The sequence below is a fragment of the Rutidosis leptorrhynchoides genome, chromosome 9, assembly GCF_046630445.1.
Source record: "Rutidosis leptorrhynchoides isolate AG116_Rl617_1_P2 chromosome 9, CSIRO_AGI_Rlap_v1, whole genome shotgun sequence".
NCBI lineage: Eukaryota > Viridiplantae > Streptophyta > Magnoliopsida > Asterales > Asteraceae > Rutidosis > Rutidosis leptorrhynchoides.
In genome coordinates, this window is record NC_092341.1 from 14,659,230 (window position 1) to 14,669,382 (window position 10,153).

Below are 10,153 nucleotides of genomic sequence, written 5' to 3' on the forward strand. Positions count from 1 at the left end.
ATTAAGTTCAGCAAAAGCTACTAATTTTGACGACAAAATGAAAAACAAATGTGATGTAATAACAAGACGGAATGAACAAATGATGTGCACCATTTATCATTCAACAAACAAACGCCAATATGTTTGGAAACTTTGGTAAAATTTAATCATTTTTCTACGCTAATCACCCTCAATAATTTAAATTATTACCGATTTCTTGCAAATGAGGGCATTGCAAGATCTTAAGTGTGGGAAGGGGTTAAATTCTTTCGGATTTTTAAAATTTTAAATTTATACACTTGGTTACCATTAAAAATACTAGTAACGTAGTAGTTGTATTAGAATCTAGTGCTCTCTAATAATAAAGAACAACCCTAGTCTAATATACTGACTACCCAATTCTAGTAAAATTTTTCAAAATTTTCAACTAATTGAACGTAAAATCATGTTTATACATATTTATGAACGATAAAACTAGGTGTTAACACCGAAATTATTGTTACCTCGGAAAGGACATAAATTGAGAAACAACCCAAAATGTTAGAATTCATTTAAAATGGAATAGAGGAAAATAAAAAGGCAAAGAAAGGAAAATAAAAGCCAAGTGTGGGAAAAATTTACCAAGTTATTTAGAACATATGTCACATATTTTTGTTCAAATAATTGAAGATACTTTTGTTTTGGACAATTTTATCAGTTTTACTCGATTTCTTATATATTTGAAAGAAATGTGCCACTTGATTTAAAAGGAAGTAAAGGTTTCCGAGAGAAATAGACATGCGCTTCTTGATTTAGGTTAGGAAGTTGTCGTCCAGACCAGTTATAGAGTCTACGAAAAACCTTGAAAAGTTTTCTCGAAAATCAGCTGGAAATCCACGGACCCCAGCATCAAACAGGGTCGCCAAGTGGTCAGACTTATCCTAACCATGAGAGGTTCTGTCTCGTACAATGGGAGGCACCGTGCAAATTAGCTTATAAGACTAATGAATCAGATCCCCAGAAAGGATAATCTCCTTAAAGATCAAAAATCAGCTTTTAAGACTGATATTGTGAAGACCCGTCCTAATCCATCCGGACGAAGTCCATCTCGATTATAAATGATTCACAACAGTTGATTACATCGCGCGGTACTTGACTTCTATATGATACATTTACAAACATTGCATTCGTTTTTGAAAAGACAATCTTTCATTACATCGAAAGTTGACGGCATGCATACCATTTCATAATACATCTAACTATAATTGACTTAATAATAATCTTGATGAACTCAACGACTCGAATACAACGTCTTTTGAAATATGCCATGAATGACTCTAAGTAATGTCTCTAATATGAGCTAATGCACAGCGGAAGATTTATTTCATACCTGAGAATAAACATGCTTTAAAGTGTCAACCAAAAGGTTGGTGAGTTCATTAGTTTAACATAAATAATCATTTCATAATTTTTAATAGACCACAAGATTTCATATTTCCATTTCTCATAAACATACGTCCCATGCATAGAGACAAAAATATCATCCATATGGATTGAACACCTGGTAACCGACATTCACAATATACATATAAGAATATCCACATCATTCCGGGATCCTCCTTCGGACATGATATAAATTTCGAAGTACTAAAGCATCCGGTACTTTGGATGGGGCTTGTTGGGCCTGATAGATCTATCTTTAGAGTTCGCGTCAATTAGGGTGTCTGTTCTCTAATTCTTAGATTACCAGACTTAATAAAAAGGGGCATATTCGGTTTAATAATCCAGCCATAGAATGTAGTTTTAAGTACTTGTGTCTATTTCGTAAAACAGTTATAAAAGCATCACATGTATTCTCAGTCCCAAAATATATATTGCGAAAGCATTTAAAAAGGGATTAATGAAACTCACAATACTGTATTTTGTAGTAAAAATACATATGACGACATTGAACAATGCAGGGTTGGCCTCGGATTCACGAACCTATATCATTCATTTATATATTAAAACGTATACTGGAAATCACATAATTTTATTTATTAATATATATGTTAGTTATGTAATTGTAGTTATAATATTCATACTAAATTTCATTTAACATTCTATATTTATATTATATCATAAATTATGTGTGATATATGTTTATTTTGTATATATATCAAAAATGATTATTGTAGTTATATCGGTATCTATATATATTTAGTATTATATAAAAAAATACCTAATTTTGTGACATGTAGTTATATATATACTGATAATATGTGTTTCATATAGTTATATGTAATATTAATTTATTTATAGTATATATAATAAGTGTGTTTTTATGTACAAAATATTTATTTGTCAACATGATAGTTTTGATATTAAAGTCTTACTAGTGATAATAATAATAACTTTATTAATAATGAAAATATTAATAATAATAATGATATTGTTAATAGAAACCATTTATATTAATACTAATACTAATAATCGTAAAATGATCCTAATACTAGTATTAATGGGAATGATAATAATAATCATACTCTTAATGATAATAGTAATTATAATTGTATTTATGATTATGATAATAATAAAAGATAACTAATACATATTAGTAATACTAATAATAATAATAACTATAATACTAATAATAATAAAAATGATAATAAAAATAATAAATATAGTGATTATGATACTTGTAAGGATAGTTATAATACTAATACTAATTATAATGCTAGTAATAACAATAATATTAATAATAACAACAATTATATCAATAATAATAATAATAATAATAATAATAATAATAATAATAATAATAATAATAATAATAATAATAATAATAATAATAATAATTTGATAGTTGATAAGTGATCTACCTTAAAAGGCTAAAAAAAATACAAAACTGCACAGGCCAAGACTCGAACCCGTGACCTCTCGCTTATCACAAACACCCATAACCGTCGCTCCAATTAAGTTTTTCTGCTTTAATGAGAACCCGTTTGTACTTAACCTATTCTCTTCAGCCCATAAACAATCCAGAGTCCATGGTGCAAGTAGTGGCCCAACTATCAGTCCATTAATCTTAAAATCTCGATAGCCCATAAGTTTATTAAAGAGGAGTCCAATATAATTAGTCCCTTAGTATCTAATAAAAGATTTCGGCTATGTTTGTATCCGATAAAAACACAGGAGGCGTTTAATTGAAGTAGCAGACTACGATTTCAATTCATCATCGTCATCATCACAGGTTCATCATTATCATCAGGTACATCACCGAAAAACATCATCATTTATCGTTATCGTTACATCATAATCATGAACATCATCAAGAATCACGACATCATCATCTCAACTTGTATGGTAGCTGGAGGTCTCCTCTTTTTGGTGGGGTTCGTTTTTAAAAAAGAAATAAGTCAATTGATAGCAGCCATAATAATTGAATAACAAGTTGCACAAGTGGGGGTTGTTTATGTTTAAAGTTGTCGACCAAAAATAAAGAAAACAACCGTGCAAACTCCATCATTGTACTCGCCTATATAATCTAACATTATCATCATTTGCGTAACATGATTATAAATCCATGTATAACACCATAATCATCGACCTCAAAGGTGCTCGTGTGTGCTGTTTTACAAGAACAGAAAACAAACTGCAGCAGGTAATTGATGGTAGTGGATGGTGATCTTGGTAAAAAAAAATAATGATGGTTTATGGTTAGTGGTTTGATGGTTATGATTTTAGTGGGTTTACAAAGAAACAGGAGGAAGATATAGAGAGATATTGACGTTATTGTATCACGATGGTGGTTTCGAATCTTACCTCTATCGACAGGAAGAAGAAACAAAACACAAGTGACTCAAGTGAGATTGATTTGTGTTCTAACTCGAACAAGATAGCAGCAACAATAGTGGATGGAGGTTTTAATTGGTGTTTGATGAAGGTGGTTTATGAAGAAGAAGAAAGAAAGTAGAGAGGTGGTCGACATGGGTGAAGTGTTTTGGGTTGTTTATGGTGGTACCGGTGGTGTGGTTTTGAAGGAATACAAAAATAATAAGGAGTTGCAGTTTACAATTATGGTGGTGATGATTCTTGAGGTGGATCTAGGGTGGTGGTTCACGATGCATATTAGGAGGTGGTTGTGAGGTTCCATGATGGTGGTTCTCGTAGTTGTAAATCGGACAGGAGCTAGAAGAACATCACGACAGATGCAGGGTTTAATGGTGGTGTCTTCATGGTTTTAAGGGTGGCTTGTTAGTGGTGTTCGTTTAGAAGTTGTGGTGGTGGGTTTGGTGATGTTTTGAGTTATAGCTTTACTTTACAGCTATTGTCTCATTTACTACTTATTTTGTTGTTATAATGCATCGACAACAAATATTCCCCAGATACGAAAAGAATGAAAATAATAAAAAGTGATTGAGACCTTAAACAGATTTTGTTAAGTGTCTGCTTCATCTATCTAATCGAATTTGTAAAGGAATACAGCTTGATATCGAGATGTAACAAGTTGAATCACTTTTATCTGACTTTCTGATTTGTAACATTTATAATTAATAAGTATATGTATATTAATATTATAAGTAATAATATAATTAATAATAATATTAGTAATAAAAATTACATCATCGATAAAGGTATACTAATAAGAATAATAATAATAATGATAAAATAAAGTTGATAGTTTTTTTGTAATAATAGTTAAGAGTACTAGTAATAAATATATAAATGTAATATTGATAACATTAATAATAATTCTTATCAAAAATGAAACTAGTACGAATAAAGATAAAAGTAATAAAAATATAAAGATAATAATTATTATGAAGTATATCACTAATATTACTTATAGCAATAATAATAATTATACTAATATTGATAATAATAACATTAATACTATTAATAATAATAATATAATATACCTAACATTGACTTTAATAATGATAATAAGTAAAAATAGTTTTATTATTAATGATACTAATAATATTATTAGTTAACTTTACTGATAATATTAACAAAAATACTATAATCATTTATGTTTATCTACTTTCATATATATATATATATATATATATATATATATATATATATATATATATATATATATATATATATATATATATATATATATATATATATATATGTATTTACATATTTATTTACACACAAATTGTTCGTGAATCATCGGGCATTGTCATAAAGGCAATTGCATTCATGTGACTGTTCCAAAGTTTTCGAGACTCAACATTACAGACTTTGCTTATCGTGTCGAATTCATATAAAGATCAAGTTTAAATTTGGTCGGAAATTCTCGGGTCGTCACAGATATTACTCAATCCTTGAGATTGACCTTAAAGATTGAGAATTACAAACTCATGGAATTCAATGATATCTAAACTCGAGCTTAAACGAAAAAATATTTTGATCAAAATTACAAACAGATTTGTTTTCTGAAAACCCATTTTAATGCGTTCATTACCATTGAACGTAAAATCCTAGGAATTCACCTGGAATTCATTAGGTCACCTGAACCAAATCGGGTGTCAACCGTAAGAACGGTGGTTGCATAGCATGGTCAAAGACAGGACCTTGTGCCAGACTGAAAAACTATAGGGTGATCTTTACTATTTCTCCTACCAAGGATAGTAATTGCATCTAACATGATATAGACCATAATCAAAAGCATGTCACGGGACATTGCCTTAACAGTTGCTTGTTCAAATGCTTTCCTTTACAACTGGACAGTAGTTTACCGAAAGGTAATATACGGAGCAAGTATACTGGACGTGTTGCTTTCCCAATACATGGTTAGCAAGTGGGTGACACAAAACTGCAAGTTTTGAGCTAAAATTTTCAAATCTGAAACCCACAAAACCCACAAAAATATTTTGCAAACACTGGTGAAGGGTTATTCTGGAAAACTTATCTAGGGTAAATGCTAGATTGAATTTTCAAAAGATCATATGTTTTTATAAAGATCCAATTTCCTAAAGGATCTAAATTTTTATAGTCATGTGGGACTGTAAACCACAACGTTACTATCATTGTTCATACCGCCAAATCGAAATCACTGATGTACAAAGTGTGAAGAATAAAGAAGTGATTCTAGTATTTTTATTACAAGACTATATTGCTTGAGGACAAGCAACGCTCAAGTGTGAGAATATTTGATAATGCTAAAAACGAACATATATTTCATAGCATTATCCCTCAAGAAAGACAAGCTTTGAGTTGCAATTGTTCTATTTACAAGTGATATTCGTTTAAATAATAAAAGGTGAATACAAAAGACAGATTCGACGAATTGAAGACGTAAACGACCAAAAAGCTCAAAAGTACAAAGTACAATCCAAGAGGTTCCAATTATTGATGAGAAACGTCTAAAAATTACAAGAGTACGAGCCGCAAAACGCAAAGTACAAGATATTAAATAGTACGAAAAGACGTTCGAAAATCCGGAACCGGGACCAGAGTCAACTCTTAACACGAGACGCAACGGACTAAAAATTACAAGTCATCTATGCACATGAATATAATATAATATATAATTAACTCATAAAATTATATATATATATATATATATATATATATATATATATATATATATATATATATATATATATATATATATTATATTATATTATACATTAAAAACCGTCGGCAAACTAGGAGACAAATGATTGTGAGCTGGATCCTTGCTCCATGCGATCGCATGGCCTGGAGGCCTAATTCCCATGCGATCGCATGGCCTACTTTTTCTGGCCACATTCCTATAAAAGGCAGTCTGGTGCTCGAGCTCAAAACACCTTTTTCTAATCTATCTCTCACTTTCTACGATATATATATATATATATATATATATATATATATATATATATATATATATATATATATATATATATATATATATATATAATTTATAATTTTAATTTTAATTTAAGATTAATAATAATAAGGGTATGTTAGCGAATGTTGTAAGTGTGTAAGTCGAAATTCTGTCCGTGTAACGCTACGCTATTATTAATCATTGTAAGTTATGTTCAACCTTTTTAAATTAATGTCTCGTAGCTAAGTTATTATTATGCTTATTTAAATCGAAGTAATCGTGATGTTGGGCTAAATATTAAAGACGGGGTAATTGGGCTTTGTACCATAATTGGGGTTTGGACAAAAGAACGATACTTGTGGAAATTAGACTATGGGCTATTAATGGGCTTTATATTAACTAAATGTTACCTCGTTAATTTAATATAAAGATTACAATTTGACGTATCTATATATAACCACATACGCTTAATCGGGTACGGTGGGTGGGATATCTATAAATACGAATTATCGTTCATTTTAGCGAACACGGGGATGGATTAATAGTTAATGGACTCATTAAAACAGGGGTGGATTACATTTAAGGGTAATTCGTGTAATTGTTAACAAAGTAGTAAAACCTTGGACTATACGCAGTCGATAACCTGGTGTATTCATTAAACAAAGTATTAAGACCTTGTTACAGTTCGAATCCCCATTTAGTTAGAATATTTGACTTCGGGTATAAGGATAATTCGACGAAGACTCTCGCACTTTATATTTATGACCGATGGACTATTATGGACAAAATCGTATGGACATATCGAATAATCCAGGACAAAGGATAATTAACCCATGGTAATAAACTAAATTAACACGCTGAACATCATGATTACGGAAGTTTAAATAAGCATAATTCCTTTATTTCATATTTCATCGCACTTTTATTTACTGTCATTTTTATTATCGTACTTTTTAATTATCACACTTTTATTTACTGTTATTTTATTTATCGCACTTTTATTTATCGCAACTTTAATTATTGTCATTTACTATTAAGTTATATTTATTTTTAATATTTTACATTAGGTTTTAATTGCGACTTAAGACATAAAATCGACAAACCGGTCATTAAACGGTAAAAACCCCTTTTATAATAATAATATTACTTATATATATATATATATATATATATATATATATATATATATATATATATATATATATATATATATATATATATATATATATATATATATATATATATATATATTCAAATGTAGTTTTAAAAATATAGCGTTAAACTTGGCTAGTTCCCTGTGGACGAACCAGACTTACTAAAAACTACAATACTGTACGATTAGGTACACTGCCTATAAGTGTTGTAGCAAGGTTTAGGTATATCCACTCTATAAATAAATAAATAACTTGTGTAAAATTGTATCGTATTTAATAGTATTTCGCAATAAAAATATAACTATTTCGTATACACCTCTACGCACATCACATATTACAAAATCAGATCTCATGTCAATTAAATCGGATCATCAATAAACAAATTCATTTTTCAAACATACAACGTTAATTACGCAATCAATCAACAATTAACAACACTAGACACCATTAATTGAGCACTAGACTCTAATACACTATGTAATTGAACAAAAAATTGAATTAATAAACTTAGGGTTAACAATTATACCTCAAACGATCAAATTGCTTATACTATCGCGTAGAGAACGATGCGTAAAACAACGTTCATGTTTAAAACTTGATCAAATTTTGAGTTTTGGTGATGATGGTGGTGTGGTGGTAATCGACGGCCAAAGGGGAAGAGGGAAGAGGGCAAAAGTCGACTAGCACTTGTGGGGAATGAGGGTTCTTTCTCTAATTTTTCCTTTTATATCCCATTAGGCCCTAAATCCCATACTAATGACCCAACAAGCCAAGCTTAAGTCCACTAAGGGAATGGGGAGGGGGGTTCGGCTGATGGCCCTTCTAGGGGGGTCATTGAGCTCGTTTTGCTTAATTGCTTGTACGCGCGTGGTCCGTTTCGAATGCCATTAACCGTACCGGGTTTCCGGAACGTTAACTAGTCGTTGAAACGCAATCACCGAGTTTAATTCATTAAATAAATAATAAATTAAAAATAATTTTCTTAAAGTCAATAATTATTGAAAATAATTATTGTGTCGTTTTTCTGAGTTCCGTAAACTGAAAAGCTTTCTAGACGATAAACTTAATCGTAACGTTTTCTAGTTATTTAACTAACTGAAATAAGTTCATAAATTAATATAACATATTAATTCAAACATTTCTCTAATAAGTATATATTTAATTATATTAAACACACAAATCTAAGTAACCACCATTAAATACTTAACGGACAATTAACGATAGTAAACGGAAAAAGTCGGGTTGTTACATTACCCACCTGTTATGAAAAATTTCGTCCCGAAATTTTAGTGGTCATCAGCCGTAGTTGTCTCCTATGGAAACAGTTGTGGATACTTAAGTCTCATCTGATCTTCACGCTCCCACGTGAATTCTGGTCCTCTACGGGCATTCCATCTAACTTTAACAAGCGGAATTCTGCTTTGCTTTAGTTGCTTAATCTCGCGATCTATAATCTCAACAGGTTCTTCAATGAAATTAAGCTTAGGATCAACTTACACTTCATCTAAAGGAATCACCAAACTTTCATCAGATAAGCACCTCTTCAAATTGGAAACATGAAAAGTATCGTGAATCTCGCTAAGTTCCCGCGGTAGTTTCAATCTATACGCTACCGGTCCAATTCGTTCGGTAATCTCAAACGGTCCAATATACCTCGGACTTAACTTTCCTCTCTTACCAAAGCGCACTACACCCTTCCAGGGTGACACCTTGAGCATAACCTTGTCTCCAACCTGAAATTCCAAATCTTTCCTTTTAAGATCTGCATAGCTCTTTTGACGATCTCGTGCTATTTTCATTCTTTCTCGAATCTGCACGATTTTCTCAGTCGTTTCATTACAATCTCAGGACTAGTTAACTGACTAACTCCTAACTTAGTCCAACATATAGGTGATCTGCACTTTCTGCTATACAATGCTTCAAAAGGCGCTGCCTTTATACTCGCGTGATAACTATTGTTATAGGAAAACTCTACTAACGGTAGATGTCTATCCCATCCAATTCCAAAATCAATCACACACGCTCTTAACATGTCTTCTAGTGTCTGAATGGTTCTCTCACTTTGCCCATCAGTCTGCGGATGGTAGGCTGTACTCATGTCTAAACGAGTTCCCATGGCATCTTGCATAGCTTGCCAGAATCTAGATGTAAACCTACTATCTCTGTTGGAAATAATGGATAGCGGCACTCCATGTCGTGAAACTACTTCCTTTATGTAGATCTGCGCCAACCTCTC